At 35.8% G+C, this 19,676-nt stretch overlaps 1 long non-coding RNA gene across 6 annotated transcripts in view; it reads right to left on the reverse strand.

The window, feature by feature from the left end:
- Positions 1 to 19,676, reverse strand: part of LOC125691912 (uncharacterized) — a 48,321-nt gene that overhangs the window by 16,731 nt on the left and 11,914 nt on the right. For all 6 annotated transcript variants that reach the window (XR_007376321.1, XR_007376324.1, XR_007376323.1 and 3 more), the window contains exons 2-6: positions 10,665 to 10,753; positions 9,235 to 9,299; positions 3,315 to 3,439; positions 2,151 to 2,340; positions 1,635 to 1,735 (exon numbers count right to left, since the gene is read on the reverse strand). This is a non-coding gene — a long non-coding RNA (uncharacterized LOC125691912). The remainder of the gene's footprint in view (positions 1 to 1,634; positions 1,736 to 2,150; positions 2,341 to 3,314; positions 3,440 to 9,234; positions 9,300 to 10,664; positions 10,754 to 19,676) is intronic.

Consider the following 19,676-nt stretch of genomic DNA (forward strand, 5'->3'; position numbering starts at 1 on the left):
GTTGAATGAGTGTCAGCATTGTGCCTTGGCAGCCAAAAAGGCCAACATACCCTGAGATGCATCAGGTCTAGTGCTGCCACCGGGCAAGAAGAGGGACTGTCCCACTCTGCTCTAGACTGTGTGGCCTCACCTGGAGTGCTGTATGTGGGTTTGAGGTCACAATATATGAATGACGTGAAACTATTAGAAAATGTCCAAGGGAGAGCTATGAAGATGTTGAAGAGTCAGGAGGGAAGATCTATTCCAATTCCCTAACTTGGGTGCATTTTGAAACTACAATTCCTCTGCTTTTTTTTGTTTTGTCTCTTCTAGTATTCTTCATCAAATTTATTTATTAGATAAATGTTTTCTGAAAGCTTGTCTTTGCACTTTAGGGGTATCTTAAAAACGTCTCCAACTTTGTTTCACACTTACTTGGCTGCGCATTTCTATGAAAGACAGATCTATGCATTACATTCAATGCAGATTGTTTGTAGAGCATAAGTGAAAATTGGTAAGTGGTGTTTTTCCTTTTTGGTATATCAACCTTGGTTTTTATTCTCAGCAGTGTGCACAAAAATGATGCTTCTGCATAAACAGATGAAGTATGCACTGAGGCTATTAAGTAAGTATGTCACTGCCAGGCATTGCTCTTCAATGGGACCATGCAAGTCAAAAGCAAGCTTTAGTCAAAGGGCAAAAGTATTAAAATAAATATGTGCAAAGTTACTTTTTTTGCTTCAGGACAGAGTCTGCAATAAATTGTATCAATAAGAGTTTTCGTGGTTTTAGGAACACTTGGCTTCAGGGTAAATGAAAGCTCTTTGATTTCTGTGTTAATTTAGTTGTCTCCAGAGATTAGGAAGACTGAAGGAACAATTGTTTTACGATTACTGTGTTTATCCAATTTCTGGCAAAGGCCACCAGGGTTTTGTTTTTTTGTGTGTTTTTTTTTTTTGTTTGTTTGTTTGTTTTTTAATTTTAATAATTTCATTTATGACAAATGATGCAGCAGAAAACATTTTTCTCCTACAGGTTTATCAGTTTATTAAGCAATTGAATCGATATTTCACTTTGTTCATCTTTGCTCTTACAAGAAAAAGGAGATAAAATAAGGACTTTATTCCTTCGGGGTACTTTGGGAATGCCCTAAGACATTAGCACAACCAGGGCAGATAAATCCAAAAGTAAGTCTGAGGCTCATCTAATTTTTCAAGGATCAGTGAAAAATATGTGAGTGTCATTTCTCATAGACAGTTACATTTGTTTACGCCTGTCCTACCCTAGGCTTCCTTTTATTATTTTTAACTCCTTTGAATCCAAGAATGAATACATACAGAATATAAACACAATAAAGTGAAGAAAAACTCAAAGAGTTCTGAAGTAAACATCTGAAGCCCTGATTGTTCAGTTATATAGAATTCATATAAACATGAATGATGGTTTACTTTAGTATTTTTTGAACTTCTTTAGCTATTCTGTAGGAGAAAAAAGTATTCTCTGGTGTTCAAATGGAAATGTTTCTAATGTACACTTATGCATATTCCCTGCTAACCACAATTTAAAAAACAGTTTTTTGCTTGTGTGTTATTTTGTTGGTTTGGTTTTAAATTTCTGTTAGAAATGACTGTGCAGCCACCATTTATTTTACTTACAAAAAGACTAGTCACACTGATGGGAAATGTCTCCTTCTCTCCATATTTGAAAGCCAAAGCATTCTCTTCAACACCGAACATTTTTGATTCAGCACAGAAACCTGGATAAATTTAAGCAGTAAAGGGTTGTTCAACATCAGGAGACCTAAGCACATGTGTTATAATTATGCAAGGAAAACAAGAGGGTATTTTTGCATATCAATTGTAAGAGATCCTCAGATTTTTTTGTTCTTGTCATCTCAGTTGGCATAACTGATCTGAGAAGGTTAAATGTCAGCAGTGTCTCTGAATATCCCACTATATGTATACAATAAAATATTTGCTTTTAGAGCAATCTGACCCCTTACCAACAGTCATGAAAATAAAGCAGTGCAAATTATGCTAAAAAAAAATCAAACAGTAAGCATAAAATTCATATCTGCAAAATTCTTAATCTATGCTTGTAGTCATCTGGCATTGTCCTTTGGGACAGTGACCTTCCTCTCTTCTCACTCTCCCAGTATTTCGTCCACTTACCCCTTCAGTTGTACATGAAAGCTCTCTCTCACACCTTTCTTTCTCTTTCTTCCTATGTTTTTCTTTCTTCTTTCATTTCTTTTGGTACAGGGCAGAAGTGAAAGGAAACAGCTGCCCTCAGAAGCACATTCAAGCACCTTCCTCCATAATGTGCTAAGTCACTTCTGTCCAAACCCCAAGTCTTCACAGTCTGCAGAAGTAGTTTCCATTGAGTTCAAATGGCCATAACATTTAATCTCATACTCTGTATGTGGTTGAAGTTGTAATTTTTAAAATTTGAATAATATCTACCTACTGGGCTTAATCTGGAAATAACAACAACAACAACAACAAAAAGTTAAAAAATTACATCCCCTTTTCCGCTTCCGTGAGGCAAACAAACCAAAGCTTCCTCAGCTGAGTCTGGAAGGCTGGAGCGCAGGCAGCACTGCCCTAGCTGGGGGGCATGTATGCTAGACTACAGCATAGGTCTTTCCACCACACTAAGCAGGACATCAAAGCTAACTCACCTGCTCAAGTTATTCACAAAAATCTAAACCAGATCCGTACCTTGATATACACTGAACAGAAAAGTCTCTCTGACAATTGCCTTCTGAAGGTGACAGTAAGAGAAGGAAAGTTGGCTTCTTTTCTTTCTGCTTTTATTATTTGTCTTAACTGCTACATTTGCTCCAATCCCTACCCTGTCATGGAGAACATGCATTTGGCCACTTATAAATTGTAGATTCATCAGCTCCTGTATCAAGACAATATTAGAAAAATGCTGTTGTGAGTGCCAGGCACAAATATTCTGATTTTGAAACAAATGTGACTAAGTGCAGCCTTGAGTGGAACAGGACTATCATGTTCTTCAGGAGGCAAGTGATCATGGGTTCCTGGACTCACTGCCTGTAAAAATAGGCCTAGTGCCCTCCACAATTATTTACCAACATCAGCAATTTAACTTCACATCATTTCACACTTCTAGAAAACAGATGCTTTCTCTCCAGAAATCCAGCACACTCCAACACAGTTATCAGAACTCCATAAACTGCCTTGACTATTTCTGCTGCCTTCAGGTGACATTAAGCAAGGTACATCCTTGTTCAGTGTCACAGAGGGGAGAGAGCAAGCAATCACCCCACGTGACCATCAGCACACCAATGCTTCTTTCCAAATACTAACCTTAAACATTTTAAGTAGCTTTTTGATAGTCCTGTTGATATTTCTTTGGCAAAGTCCATTTCTTTGTCCCTGTTATACTTTCAGACTAACTGTCCATACATGTTTGGGATACTGCAGGCACAAAACTGTTCAATAGATAAATAGAAAACAAAATAATACAATGAACATACACAATAAGCTGAATGTTCAGGCAGTACTTCATTAAAGTTTATGGGATTTCTGACTTTTAACAATGCTTATCCCAACTGAAAGTTAATCCTCTGCACAAATAATGCAATAAATACAAGTAAAAATCCTTCTAAAGTAAAAATCCTTCTTACACACTAAATTCTACATAGGCATCTCCATACACAGGCCATGATCTTCTACAGATAAGATTATTCTAAATGAAATGCTGATCCTACTGAAGTCAGTACAGTTTTCTTTCTCTACAATCACCATTTGCAATTCAGTTTCATTGTTAATGATGCACCCCAATTATAATTTGAAGGCAAGATGTTACAGATGGCTTTAATGGGATCATGCACTACACGACTGAAGATTTTGTAGTTATTAGTTAATCCTAATGCAAAGGGAAAGCTTTTCCTTAAAATTTAGGGGCGTTGCATGAAAATTGACCTAACAGTCAACAGAAAAGCTCTAGCTTACTTGACTGGAGATCAATTTTGCCCTATTTAATTTAACTCAATATTGCAGATATTACAGGAAAAAGTTGAAGTCTTTAGCTGGACTTCACTCAGATTTTCACTCATTAAAAGCTAAAATCTCCAAGCAAAACTCAGCACTTGCTACAAAGGCAAGAAACAAAAACAGAAAATGTTTTGAGATGCTGCACAGCTGGCAGAGGTCCAAGATGATATTCCAAGAGCAACAATGCCAGCTTACATCCTTGCCAAAAAGATACAGAGAAACTTTTTGTCTTCACATTCTCATTTACTGTATTGTTTGTTGACTTTGCATCCTTTTGAACTTGGGGAGTGCTGTAACTGTTACCATGCAATTAATTTACTCCTGTTATGCTTCCAGGCATTTTCAGTATAAGAAAATATATGTCCAAAAGAATAACCTACTTTGATCAGAAAAAGATACTAGTACAGTCAAGCCAAAATGTTTTTGCATGCTTTGGCAAGACTGCTTTCTGCATGCTTGCTAAACCTACACTAACACAAAGAGAAGTATATTTAGATCTCTCCATGTATTTTTAAGTAAATGTATAAAATATGTATACAAATGTAATACATAGAAAAATTTGTTGATTAGGATTTTGTTAGAAGACCAAATAGAGAGTGTGGGGGAAAAAAAAAAGAAAGAAAGAAAGACAAAAAGTTTGTTAATGCTTATATATATATTGCAGCATTTCAGTGCATTTTAATTTCTAGAAGACGTTTATATCAAGCTATCATTATGTACTGAGGTTCATGGACTTGGATACTTTGCCACTCAAAACTATTAAATAGTTAACTGGATTTAACTGATTGCTTATTTACATCACAGTTTTGTTTCACCATAAACAACCATGTCTATTCAGTGCTGCACAGCATCATTAGGAAGATGTATATCCTCTCTAATTCTCAAGGCAAAAACCCTAGGAGTACTGAAAGCCTACATTAATTACTATGTAGTGAGGGCTGCAGGCAGGGAGAGATGTAGCTGCTTATCTTGATCTGCAGCTGGTTGGCTTGCTATGCCAATTGCAAGTATTGTGCACTGGGATATCAGCTGCAGGGCTGCGATGCAACTGGTGACAGCACCCCTTTCGATCTCACAAAAAAGTGCCTTGTGCCTGCGGCCAAGCATCATAGTCTCGAACACAGCCTTACGCATGACCAGAAGACAAGTAAGTTACTTCCTAAGGATAATCATTTATCCGTGTGAGTCAAGAAATCAGAGAGAAAATTTCTGTCTGCACTAAACAATTAAGTAGATAAGACACTGGCCTCCACCACTGGAATTTAGTTTTGTATTGAATTGCCATGCAATTGTCATTAGAGAACATTCCACAATAGAAAATGGCCACAGAAAATGTGGCACCAGTGACAAGATCTGTAAAACCAACACACAGCTAATAAGCAAAAAGAATTACCTCTGACCACAAAGGGATAGGAGGTGGTTTATCTGTGGCTCTAGTTTTGCAATGATAGATAAGTTAATAGCCTCACATAATAGATTATTACCTATGTTTCACTTTTTGATGGAAGATATTATAGTACACTGGCATTAAACGGTATAATGTCTTTATCAAAATGCAGTACAGTGTTTAAGACTCTAAACAAACAGAATTGACCCAAAGATTATATGTTATGGAAGACTAATTATATTGTGATGTCATACAAATACCTAAAATGAAACTGTTTAGAAAGGAACAAGGGAAAATTGTCATTATGGTCAATACATAATTTACCATATGAGAATATATGCATTCACACTTCCTCTATCTATATCTAAAGGTCACATCCTGGAAGGGCTCCCATACTGTGTCCCACGAGAATTTATAGAAGTATGCTGAAAGAAAACATAAGCCAAAATATATTTTATACAAAAGGAAAAAGGGAATGCCACTGAAGTCATTACTCAAGCAGAACCCTGCATAGTAGTGGTTTTAGATCTTAAATACAGGAAAAGCAACGTTTTTGCAATAGTCCTCTTTCTGCATAATACAACATGGTATTTTGAGGCTGGATGGAAACTGTTCATTCTGGCTTTTGATTAAAAGACTGTACAATGTGCAAGGCAGTAGAGAACTTATTCCAAGATTTGTGAGTTATTTCTGTTCTACTAGAAGCTGACATTACACTGACAACTATCTCATATTCACTCTTTACTTACAGGCTTTCGCAGTTTCTCATTTTTGGGAAACAAACCAGAGGAAAGCATTTTTTTTCTAGGTTATGTGCTTTGTTGACTTATGGAAGCAGATCGAAGGATGTTTATATCTTCTGGCTTTGATCGGCAGGCACTCTTTTTCTACTAGTATCAGCTCCTCTAAAGCCTGTAAGATTGACTTTTCAACCTCACTTGCTATCTTAATGTAGGATGCCTTGCTGTTACTTACCTAGATTGCACTTCTTCCTGATTGAATAGAAAGGAATAAGAAGGAAGGGAAGAAAGAAATCCCAAAACTGCTACTGCTTCTTATCTCAGCACTTCTGACTCCCAAATAAAATAACACTCATGACTCCCATTAAGGGAATATCTGAAGAATTAGGTTCTTCCAAGCTCAGGAATGAATGTTTTCATTTTGATACAATTTTATAATGGAGACAAAGACTGACATCATGTGAACTAAATAGTTTTGGACTTCCTATGCTGAATGTTAATTTATCAAATGACAAGCAAAAAATTCACTCAGCTATACTTCTTTATTTTACCCTTTATCTATTAAAGAAATGCATACTTCAAATTCCAATTTTTTTCCTTATTTAAAAGTTAACAAAAAAAATGCTGCTTCCTACAACTGCTTAGGATAGGTTATTGTATTGAATGAGTGATGTAAGTACATGAGCAGAGTGAGAAAAAGGCAAATCAAAGCCTTTAACTTGTCACTTTCTGCAAATTGTCTTGAAAAAAATGCTAATCATCACACTGGCTTGTTAACTGCTTGTCTCTCAGTTTCTCCCCCATTAAACAGCACTGTGTTCCTTAAAGTCCTTTCCAGTTCCTTACACTTTTCACTTGCTTTTTTCTTTTGCCTGTTATAATAAACTCTTCTTGCTCCATCATTCTCCCTGACAGATTCCTATCCCTTTAGCTTTGGCAGAACACTGATTTTTATTGTAGTTCCTGTGATCTGTTTTGGTGCTCAGAGTGTCAGCTCATTTCTGAAAAGACTTATCTGCTTGTAAGAGAGGATCTCTACTCATCTCACTCCTGATGTAAACGATTTAGAATCCATCTTTGCAGGGACTGGAATCCAAATCTTTCCTCTCCCTGTGAAGCCTTAACGACTAAGTTGCTCAGTCTCTCTGGATGAATTAATTCTTAATTTCTACATGCAAAGGGCAATAGATTTGATAGAATTAATGGGGGACCCATACTTTGCCCACCACCAAGTTAAAACCCTGCTGGGCTCTTCTGAGCTGAGGGGAATGGAACTTATATATGCTAAAAGACTTGTTCAGTGTTTTAATAAGTTATAGAGTGGCCTCACCGGCATTATTTTATGGGAAAGTATATGATTCAGAGTCCTGATTGATCCCTATGGTCAGAAATTAGTTCAAATTAGACCATTGTACTGAAATTCTCTAATTTTTGTGTTGTGATGCACCTTTCAGCAGCATTTCAGACATGGCTAAGGGCATTTGTGGTTGGTTAAATTTTGTATTTCCCTAATTTATTTTTTATGCATCCCATGCGTCACTTTTTCTTTTAAAATGCATGAAGAAACATAAATCCCTAAATCCCAGAGATGTATCCTACTGAGCTAGAGGACACAGTATCAAAAACTAGATGCTCCAATCTGAACTTATTTTTTGCAGGTTGAGGCCTAGAATCAGGCTCTATCACACTTTGGAAACAATCCATGCAGACCACAAGTTGATGGGGTCTATCTCTGCCACCTTTCTGCTAGAGAGATGAGTCTCCTGGAAGCATGGATAGCAGATGGGAGAATATTAGGACACTTTTATTACCCATCCCTAATGGATGATGCTGCTGTCTTGGGAATAAAGTTGTTGGCTAGATTAATAAGAACACATGCATTCACTTCCATAGCAATTGTAGAAGATGACAAAGCAAGTTGCTGTGGAGACAACTGGAGGAAATGGCACAAGGGGAAATTTTTATAAGGTAGGTATACCTGACAACTATTTCAACATGCAAACCTACTGCAAGGAAATCAGTTCCTCCACTCCACTTCCTTTGTTTTTGAAGTAGAAAGGGACAGGCACATTTGAGAGCAAAACAAAAACAAGATGTTAAGAAGAGGCTGTTCATATTAAACCATACTTTGGATGCAGTAGAGAATGCTTATTCTCAAAATATTTTCTTCCTTCAAGAGTCTGAATATATACAACACAAAAAGTGGTTGTTATTTACCTCTAAATGCAGCAAACACTTAAAATAAAGGGCAAAATCCTGTCCGATCTTTTTATTGCATTAGAAAAAACAGTATGAACAGATAAAATGTTCAGGCACCAGATGAAAGCAGACAGAACCAATAAAATCAGAAATACAGATGGTGTTTTATTGTGCTCTGGTGGATGGGTGAATTATACCTCTGAAACATATTTCACCAGCTTACTGTGTACAGGTTTGATGTTAAGTAACCCGTTTTGTAATTGCTGCTTAGAGTATGCTGAATAGTGCAAGACAGTTTAAGAGTAATAACAACCTGCTTAAAACTCTTCCAGTGACCACATAAAGACCAATATTGAGGTCTTTAATAGTACTTTAATGACTGAATAAAAAATCACAGCACATTAACAATGGTACAGGGACACAGGGCATGCCATCAGTAAAATAAGTCACACATCAGCCTTTCCTAAGTGTAGATAAATAAGTGACAAAGAAAAATGTCAAGAGTATTATGTAGAATAAGAGATTTTTCTGGGCATAAAGATCATTAGATCATTTAGACTCACCACCTGCATAATACAGTAAATAACCTCACCCAGTGGCCCTGGAATCTTTCCAAGTAGCCCATGCTATGTATAGCTAGTAAGGCACCAAGTCTTAATCTGAGGGCACTGAAAAGACAAAGTCTAACACTTTCTTTGGTATGCTGTTTCAGTAGTAAAACACATGCATTGTTGTCTCATTCTGAACTAATTTAGACACTTCTGAAGATCCTCATGCCTGTCCATAGATGATTAAATAATTCAGGGAATAAGCCAGAATGACTTCACATATTTAGATTTTATTAAAAAGCAACTACCGTGGGAAATATCAGTGCTAATGGTTAAAAAGAAGCAATAGTACTTACTTCAGAATTGGTTTGTCCTTTGTGAACTTAATTCAGATGTGACACCTCAGCTCTGGGAAGACATCCTGCCAGGAAAAAAAAAAAAAAAAAAAAAAAGATTTAAATAAAGATGGTTTTTTTTTCTTTAGACTGATAGAAGTATTTTTAAGTGATATGAAAATTTAAGAAAAGCATGACCATATATTCTTAAAGGGAATAATGGAGTAGGGAGCGCGATGGCTGAAAAACAAACAAGAAAACAAGGAAGGAATTATCATGCACTATAGACTGTAGACTAGAAGAGCAGACTTAGCTCAGAATTTTAGCTCCAACTTTCAGCAGTTCAGTTTGCTGAATAAAAGTTACTATGCAGAAAAGTAAGAAGCAGAAGTTAGACCAGCAAAATGAACTGTCTTACAAGGTGAATACAGTCATGGATCTTCTGTGGACGATCCCTGTAACAGCAGATAATCTACAGTTTAGCAATGAGTGGAGAACCAAGTGGTTGAACAAAATACCCCTTACCAAAAGAGGACTGGGACCTGACAGAAATGGAAGACACTGATCTCCCAGAGTAGGCAGTCCAGACCTTAGGTGTTTCTGTGCTGCCACGGTGAATGCTCTTCTAGTCTTACAGGAGTTTGAAAACTGATGGCTTCCACAGTACAGAAAGAAAATACATTGCAAGCTCTACTGCATAGCTGGTTAATAAGTTCCTGCTAGTGACTGCAGATATAGGACTTGCTGAACAGAGTTACCTTTTACTCAGAAGAACTCAGAGACTGGAACACAAATTATGCACTAGAGAAGCGAAAGATTCATAGTCTCTTGTAAATACTTGAGAAGAAATCCCAGCTTTTATTGGATTTTATGACAAAATGGAATACCTCTTCATGATCTTGCTGTTATTTTGTATTTCGTTTTTTTTTCTGGATTTTTCTTAGCTCATGCAAACAGACCTTCTAATATAGGGGCTGGTGTCCACTGAGAGAATCAAAAAGTTATGAATCAGGGGGGAAAAATGTCTGTTTTACTCCTCTTGGCTGCTGGATGTGGCATGTGAACCAAATTCCTGCTAAAGTGCAAACCACAGGATTGGTTTGGAGCATCATCAGGTGAAGGTGCTTTCCATCCATCATACTGAGTCTATTTTAAAATCTAAGATATATGTTTTGCAGTGGGGAAAAAATGTGATATCAATTGTACAAGTCATCAAACAGCCCATAATTAAAAATATATCTAATTGAATTTACTTGTGGGAATACATAAAACTGAAAATAACATGTTGAGAATTCAAAAAATAGAAATTAAGGAATATTTTTGGAAGCCCTTAAAAACATGCATGTACATACATATTGCAAACACAAACACATACATTCAAAGCAAAGATTACATTAAAATCTACATCTTTGAAAGAACTAACTTCACAGTATTTCATTAGTTTTCCAAACCTTCAAGAAGGATTCCTTCTCTCTGATCACACTGACAGCAAACCAGGCATGGAGAAGCCAAAACAACTGTCTGTTGCTGCACCTTCTTTCTAGCAAAAAAAAAAAAAAAAAAAATTACACACAGCAAGCTAAATATAATTGCTCTGTTCTGGACCTGTGGAGATTTGCGGGGAGAATAGTAGAAAGTATTAAGATGCTGAGTGCCAGTAATATATACATCCCTGATGGAAAGCATGCTTCGTATCCCAAGATTTCACAGAGTACTGCTACTTGCTCTCTTGCAGCTAATGAGCTTTCCCTTTGCAAAAATATGTCCTGGGGTCCCCAAGTGGGAATGTAGTAAACTCTCAGCTCTGCCTACATTTGACAGGTTTTCAGGTTCATCTTGCTGCCCTCTGCTTCCTCTAATCGAGAGTAGCATATGGCCACCTGTTAAATCTCAACAGGATTTCCAATGATTGTGGTGCTTCTAGAGTCATTTAATAACAATTATAGATGTCATGGGGAAAAGAGAGGTAGTTACAGTGCCTGTGTGCTTAATTTTCAGAGAATTAATTATTAAAAATTAAAAAATGCTTCCTTGAATTATTATTAAATAGTAAAGAAAAGCAAACAACAACAAACAAACAAACAAAAAAACCAGCACAAATGAAAAACATGGTGTCTGGATTCTTGTGATGGCTGGATCTTTTCATAACTCAAAAAAGAGAAAAAGAAAACTATTAAGAACTAAAAGTTCAGGAGATGAGGATGTGCTGGGACACAGAAATATAAACTGTGCACTTCACTGCTCTCATTGCATGGTTAGAAGTATGAACAGAAGAGACAACTGAGGGAAAAAATCATCACAAAAAACTTTCAGCTTTTGTTCAGAAATACATTGCATGGTCACACCACTGATATTGGAGGAAATACTCTTCTCTTCAGTGGGCTTTAACAAAATCAAGAAACTCGGGACTTTTCTTTCCACTTTTAAACATAACATTAAAGCAGACTTTTGACACGACTTGTAACTTGTTAAGGAAAAAAGAACAGCAATACATGTATGTAATTTGTGTAAAAAAACACGTATTTTTTACATGAATTCTAGGTCAATATGAAAGAATGAAAAATGGGAAATATCAACTACCAGAAGACAATTATTCTTAAATAAAGCTGTGCAATAATCTACGCTGTAGAACTGCATAGTAGGAGGATGCCCTATCTACAAATGTCCTGATGCTGAATGGTAGAATACCAGTGTACTGACTGAGGAAATTGGTCCTCTTCAAAGAATATATGAACATTAAATTGAGAAATATGTTTATTATCATGGAACAATGTCCTGTCCACACCACTTCCACATTATGATAACAACTTCTGGTTTTAATGAAGCATTTGCTTCCTAACAGAGTTTTTATTAGCAAGTTTAATTTTGGGTGCTTCTGTATGTTTGTGTCATCACGCAGTAATTTATCATCACAGATATAATGTAAGGAAATCAAAAGACATATATAAAAGATTTATGAAGAATTAGAACAGCCTAGCATAATCCAGTAATTGAATCTCCAAGTCTTACTTGAAGTTTATGGCTGTTGACATTTAATCTACATGATTTGATCTGGCATGAAATCTTGTCTTCTCTCCCCGGAAAAAGAGTTTGTAGATATATGTTTTACCTGTACTGCACAGGAATAAATTATATTTTGATTGACCGCTAAGGGATCGTTGATAACATCTATGCAATGTTTCGTCTATGCCCACAAAACAAACACAATAGGTCTGTGCAGTATACAGTCATGATATTGACAAAGGTTAGCCATCAAATGTCTTCTGAAATCTGATCTAATAAGTGTTCATATCAGAAACAAAACATCTAAACAATTTGTTGGTTTTGCAACACTGGCTGAACTTAAATTAGAGGTTATTATAATATGAATGACGGTCCTATTTGCTGCTGTGTGCAAAGGCAAAACTCAGATGATTAAGGCTCTGATGTGCAGACTGCTAACTTGATTTGCTTGGGCAGCTCCTCCGTAATAACACTGTATAAAATAGAATTGTTTGCCAAAGCCCTGTAATGTGCTTTCATAACTTACCAGAATAGATGGCTTTACATACAAAAATTTCTGAAAGAGCTGCCTTGATATTAGGAAATAGTATAAGTAATTGCATTAAAGCTAGATAAATATGTTTATCCTCAATGCAAATTTGAACCTGTTATTCAACATTTGGGATCTTTCCATTAATTATTCACATTATAAGGGCCAAGTTAGCAGACGGTGATCAGTAACCCTTCAAAGACCTACTGGCTGTGGAAGGACACATTCTACCCTGACAGTAGATTAGCTGTTCAACTTTGCCCAGGACTAGGATTATATCAAACAATAAAAAGTGCATTAGTGAACTTCTGGAAGAATTTAATATTAATGTATTAGGGCCATCTGATTATTTCAGTGTCCTGTGTCGTGAAGAGTATGGTGTAATGTCAGTATCTGATTTCAGTCTAAAAGGCTGTGTGTGATCTGTGAATGCCAGATCATTTCCAAAACTGAAATTTTCCACTGGCAGAAAAGGTATTCTGTGCTATAAAAATTCTCGTCAGACTTGCTCCTGTTGAAAGTATGCCAGACAAATTCAATACACTGTAAGCATAGCATGAACTGGAAGGCCCTGTGTTGCTCACTGTGTGTTTGATATACCTGGATGGGTTCCAGAGAAAAATAATAGCACATATCAGGGTGTATATATACACAAGCTCACTGCATTTAGCACATTTTGCATTAAATAATTAAAAAACAACCCCTTGAAAATTATGTGATAGATTTATACTGAAGGAATAAAAACACATGCATACCTGCGCTGTTCTACATACTGCTTTAATACTTGCTTTCCAAGTAGCTAATGACAATAAAAATAAGTAGTAAGGAAATTTGGCTAAGTATTCCTGTTTTCCTTTTCAAGTGTGCCTCCTAAATACAGACAAGTGTACTAACAGTAATGTACTGTCAGTACATTTTTTAGGGAGATGTGGGTGAGAAAACAAACATTTTTGCAAACCATGACCCAATGGTACCCATTCCAGTACAGATATGGAGAATGGAGAATGCAAGAATTCTTCAGCCCTTCTATGCTGGCAAAGCAGGTTGGCCACAAAAGGTTATAAATGTCTGAGAACTGAGCAGGGCTAAATGCTGATCCCATGGGAGAAACTCATACCAGTGTTTTGGAGAAGAATTGCAGGGCCTTGGGAAAGAGCAAGATCCTAGTAAGAAGGGAATTTTCAGTGCAGATATTAAGCTGGTCAATGCCAAAAATAAATCTTCATGTATAATTTTAGTAGCTGTCATTTGGCTGTCTTAAACCTTGGCAGCTTGTTGTGATTAGATATATAAAGTCTCTCTAATCCCTTTTATATGTGTATACCTATACTGAAATTATGGTATTATTTCTAAGTTAAACAGGAAGAAATGACAAAAGAACCATGCCTGGGAGTAAAATTCTAATTTAAGTGTAAGCTTGTGCCTAGCCACTTACTCATATGAATTATACAGAAGCCATGGATACTCTGGGTGTAAATTCAGGTAGAACTTCACTATTAATTTATGAATGTGTTGCATTCCTGTGAGAAGGAAAAACAAACCCTGAGATATTACAGCCTTATAAAAACATCCCCTTTGTGGCATAATCTTTTAGAAAAAAAATAAATCATATCTCATCTTTTTGTAAATTGACCTGTAAGTTGCTGGCAGCAAATCAATAGGATACAAATGAAAAATAATAATGCAATAACAATGTTATGTATTATCTTGGACCCCAGATGAAAACTTGTAAAATGATCAATATGATAAAGATTCAGTACTGTTACTCTTTCAGAAAGAAATGACAAAATAACATAGTGATTTCAAAAGGTGGCTATGGAAAAATCTGACTCATCTGCTAAAAAATGAAAAGATAAATCCACATATAAAATATTTCCTTGTTTGTTTCCTTTCCCCTAGACTTCTATTACTTTGAAATAGATTAAAATAGAGCAATTTTATTTTTGTGGAGAAAAATTGAGCAAGAAACATTCATTTTAGCTGGATCCCAACAAGCTCAATGAATGAAAACTTGAAGTATACAAGAGGAATATGAAAATTAGTGGTTTCCATGAATTACTTACATGTGCTAACAAGCTCAACTGATCAAAAAAAAAACCCAGCAGAGCGTTTGTTAAACAGAACAAGCTCAGGCAAACTCAGGAGCTGGTAACCAATGCTTTGCATATCAAATGCTGTTTTGCACAATATCTGCAAATCTTGTCTGGATCTCAAGGTCAAGAAGGACTATATGACCAAAAAAAAAAAAAAAAAAAAAAAAAAAGGCGAGTATCACCTACTAAAAATGTGTTTTTTTCACCAATTTAAAACTGTTCACAAAGTCTGGTAAGATTTTCAGTATTTACTTTCAGAATTATGGTAATTTTTGTTGTCGTTTGTTTGTTTTTCCTCTTTGTTGCTGGTGTTGTTTCCATATTTCAATGACTGAAGGCTTGTCAAGAATATTTATAATTTAAAAGAAGGTTAAAAAGATGCTACTGTAAAATAAATAGTTTTTACACTGGGAAATTAGTAAGTAATTACACTCAACTTTGAAACATCATGTTGAGGTATCAATCAGTGCAAATGAGAGATGGAGAAACTGACACTTTATCTGTGATAGATATGCTTAGAAGATGCTTAGAAGATGCTTAGAAGAAAAACTATTAATAATTACAAATGAATGATTAACACTGAATGTATTTTGGTGGCAAATTCATTGCTTGTTTTTCATCTATTCGTTAAAGAACAAAAATTTAGAAAGCGCAAGAGGCACAGACTAATAGTGTGAAACTACATCTCTCTACCAAAGAGAACTTGCAAGAAAACAAAGAAATAGGAAAAACATCATCCAAGATGTTAGAGCTTTGTTTGAAATAATTTAAGCTTCTCACTACTTAGTTGTAAAATATGATCTCTCTTATATGAATTAACCACAGAACAATTCATGTTTTTCACTACAATCTAGCAAAGATGGAATCTGTGGTTGAAAACAAACATAACCCCATACCACTATTTTACACATATCACGTAGTGTAACACACCGAAGTCTAAGAAAAAATGATTTTTAATGCCACTTTCTGGCTGGTGCATGCGTAAGCCAACAGTCAATATTAAGGCCAAGAACTGCAAGGCACCTTGTTAAGCATTAATCGCAAATGATACGTATTTATCCCTGTAGGCTTCAAGATGCTTTTTAGATGAGCAGGAACATAAAGACCTCACCTTGGGGATTTTAAAATTAAAATGAGTCAATAAAAATCAGGCAATAAATTGAGAAGGAAGGAAGACAGAACTGGAGTGTTAAACTTATGCAAGGGCACCATTTACATGGAACAGTCTTACTGTTCCAGCATGTTTTCTTACAAGTACGAGGTAAAGAGCTGTCTCTCATATTATTAGTAGCCTACCCCAGACACCTAATTGTGCAATATTTTTATAAATGAAAGCATGAAAAACTTGTATGTTCCCAGAACTATGTAAAATAACTTGCACAATCAATGCAGGACATAGCAGTTACCCTTCAATCTCAATCGTATTTTCATTCTGGATTAGTAGATGTAGAGTGAAAATAAAATGCCTTTTTTGAAAGGCAGCCAAAAGCTGCAGTTTCCAAATTTCTGTTTGTGTTCAGAGCTTTATTACAATTTCATATGAATAATCTTAGCTTAGATATTTACACAATTGCTTAAAGATACATTTAAAGTCATTTATCTCCATATAGGTGCATTGCTGTAGGAATTTTAAAGCTATTTCAATATTATTTCACAGCTCATTGTTACAAGAACAGATCAGAGATGCCCATGTAACTGCAACCCCAAGACATACCACCATCTATAGGGTGACATATGACAGTCCTGTGTTTCTTCCATTAAAATCTCGCATATTTAATTTTCTATGACTTGATTATAAAGAATAAAAATCTTGCTAACTGTGCAAAATTTTAATTTCTGTGGCCCACCAGGCCATGCAGTTGTTGGAAATTATTGCTACAAGACTGTACCTGTCAGAGTACAGTATGATTCTCACATATTAATATGTATGTATATTAGAAATTCATGTAGAAATTCATGTTTTCAGTGTTGGTTTTTTTTTTTTTTTTTCTTTTTTAAGAATCTTCCTCATCCTTTGTAAATGTCATATTTTGAAAATCAGAAGTGTCTCAAAATGGAAAAATGTTTTTTGGCACCTTGAAAAAATCAAAATTATTTGTGGAAAGAAGATGAATTTTTAGACAGTTGCAATTACCGCCTGTTTAGAATCATAGAATCATAGAATTGCAAGGTTGGAAACGATGTTTGAAGAATTTAAGGAAAGAAATCCACAGGCCTTATTTACAGATGTCCTAAAATAGTTTTTTTCCTTTATTCCATCCTTCTGTCTCGCTTATGGTGTTTTATCTGAAGAGACAATAAGTATAAGTTGGAGGAAATACCTTATTTTGAGAATACCTTTGCCAGTTATTCCATGAAGGTAAAACTAACTAACTAACTAACTAACAACAACAAAACCCCCACATAACTATGAGGAAAATACTTTGACATCTAAGAGTAGTAGTAGTAGCTTTTTTCCATACTCTGTTGGCCAACACTACATTTAATAAAAGTCCATTTTGCCATGTCATGTCTGCTAACCACAACATAGTCCCCTACTGCTTCTCACTGTCCTCTTGCTGCAGATGAATCTGTGGATATACCCACAGCTCCTTTGGGCAGAAGATTTTATTTGGGGAGAGAGTACCTGAATATGATTTAAGCTGTGTTAGGCAAAAGTCCAATACTTGCCATTGCTTGGGAACGGAAATGAAAATATCTTGTCCAAACAGATAGAAACTTCTAAGTCTGAGCACATTCAGCTGTAAGATTTGACTCTCTAAGCTATTTTTTTTTTTCCATTGAAGACTTCATAAGAAAATTTTCTGGATGTATTTACAAGCAAATTCAAAAGAGGAGTAAAATTAAACCTGTCAGTACAGAGGTCTGGAATTTAGGTTGACATACTTTGTGCATCTGGGCACAAATTTCCTGCAAGGGGTGCTCTTGGCATACAGCAATATGAAAACAACAAACAAAACCTCTTGGTGCACCTTATGTATGGCATTTTGGAGATGCCAGTATCAGTACTGTGCCTTCTAAGGTCATGCCCTGCCTGAGCCTGCTAGTTAAAAACACAGTGCCTGGCATCCATCCAAGGGTCCTATAATTTTGACCACATTTTGGCAAAAACTCAGTGGGCTTCCTGGCCTGGTAGTCATCCTGCAGACCTGGTCTGGCACTGGTTGCTACAGAACATGAAAACAGAAGCAGAATTAGTACCCATTTACCTTCTGTCTTGTATAAATCTCCCCCGGTAATGAGACAGATTTGGCATTGCAGATTTCTAACTGTAGACTTGAAATAGTGCAAGAAAAAAGACAGGCTGCTGGATAGATAAGGAAAAAGTTTACAGTGGAAATGACACAGCTTCAATTTTAAAAAAGCCAGGAAAATATGTCTCATAATATTCTTTTCTACAGTCATGGCTAGTTATTGCCTTGCTATGCTAAATCATAGCCATATATATTCAGAAACCAAAAAACCAGTTCTCTTAATCTGCTATGAAACTAAACAATATTCTGTTTTCCAAGTAGGCTGTTAAACCACACAACGTATTATTTTTTTTTAAATTCTATTTCTTAGGTTTTTTTAGCTGCTGGACTTTTCTGTATGACTCATGTCCAGTAAGAACAGCTTAAGCTCATTGAAACTGGAAGTACTAAATACTACAGTTCCCTAGCTGAAAATGAATGCAATTAGTTTTGAAATCTTTTATACATGGCAAAATTATCTTCACCTAATTTCTATAGCTGGCATAACTCAGACTATTTCAACAGCTTAGCATAATGGTTTAAGTCAAGTGGAACAGTATCTTAATTTTTCATTTTTTGTGCTCAGGTGTTAGTATTAAAAGCCATAATGCGAAGCAAAACAGAGATAATTCAAAAAAAGAAAGAGTGAAAAGGAAAAAACAAGGAAAGTTAGGAAAAAAAACAGACTATCTCAGAGTCAGCTCTGTATGGAAGATTTGGAAGTGTCCTTAGCCTTCTCAATTTTCTGAGAAGTCTCAAGAACATAAGGGGCAATAAGTCACATGTGTAAATATAAAAACGCTCTCTGCTTTAGTTCAACAGTTCAACAAAATATAAATTTTTGGTTAGGTACTGATAAAATGACAAATTTTGCAGAGATGGAAAGACTACACAGTGTTCTACTAGGCAAAATCACCTTCCATGAAGAAGTTAAACTATCATCTTGCATAAAACAAAAATCAATTTCTTTTTCTTTTTACCTAATTAGTTATTCATCTTCTGTGTTGAAAAGAGAGAATTTTAACTGGATTTTCTGACTTTTTTCCTTAGAAAAAAGATTTTGTGACCTGCATTTAGAATAGAAACTTGCTTAATGTTTCAGACATCACAGTTGTGATGAGCTTACAATGGCCACAGTGTATTTGGCGCTGGGATCCAGTAACAACAGTTTTAGACTGTACACCAGGGACATTTTCACAATATTGAGTTACATGGAGCTTTGAAAATATTTTCCAAATGTGGGAGGAGATGATTCTGCATTATAAGAATCATTCATTGAGCTCTGCATACATCAATAACACACTGATCAGTATGAATTAGATTTCTCATCACAGAATATGTGATGGATCTCCTATGGAGAACTGAAAAGTTCAAGCTGGATCTCAACATGGTGTATAGGAACTGTTGATCATGGCCTGAACTTCTGATTGACCACCTGAGGCAGCAATGAGTCAGCCACAGAAGGAAGGGGTGGAGCCTGGCTTCATCTCTCCTAGATTCCATTTAAATGCTGACTACCACTGAGGAAGGATTTCCTTCTGGAGACTGCTCCTTGTGGAGTTTATTGCAAGGTCTACAACACTGGTGAGTATTTCCATTTATTTT

The sequence above is a fragment of the Lagopus muta genome, chromosome 4 (genome assembly GCF_023343835.1).
Source record: "Lagopus muta isolate bLagMut1 chromosome 4, bLagMut1 primary, whole genome shotgun sequence".
Lineage (NCBI taxonomy): Eukaryota > Metazoa > Chordata > Aves > Galliformes > Phasianidae > Lagopus > Lagopus muta.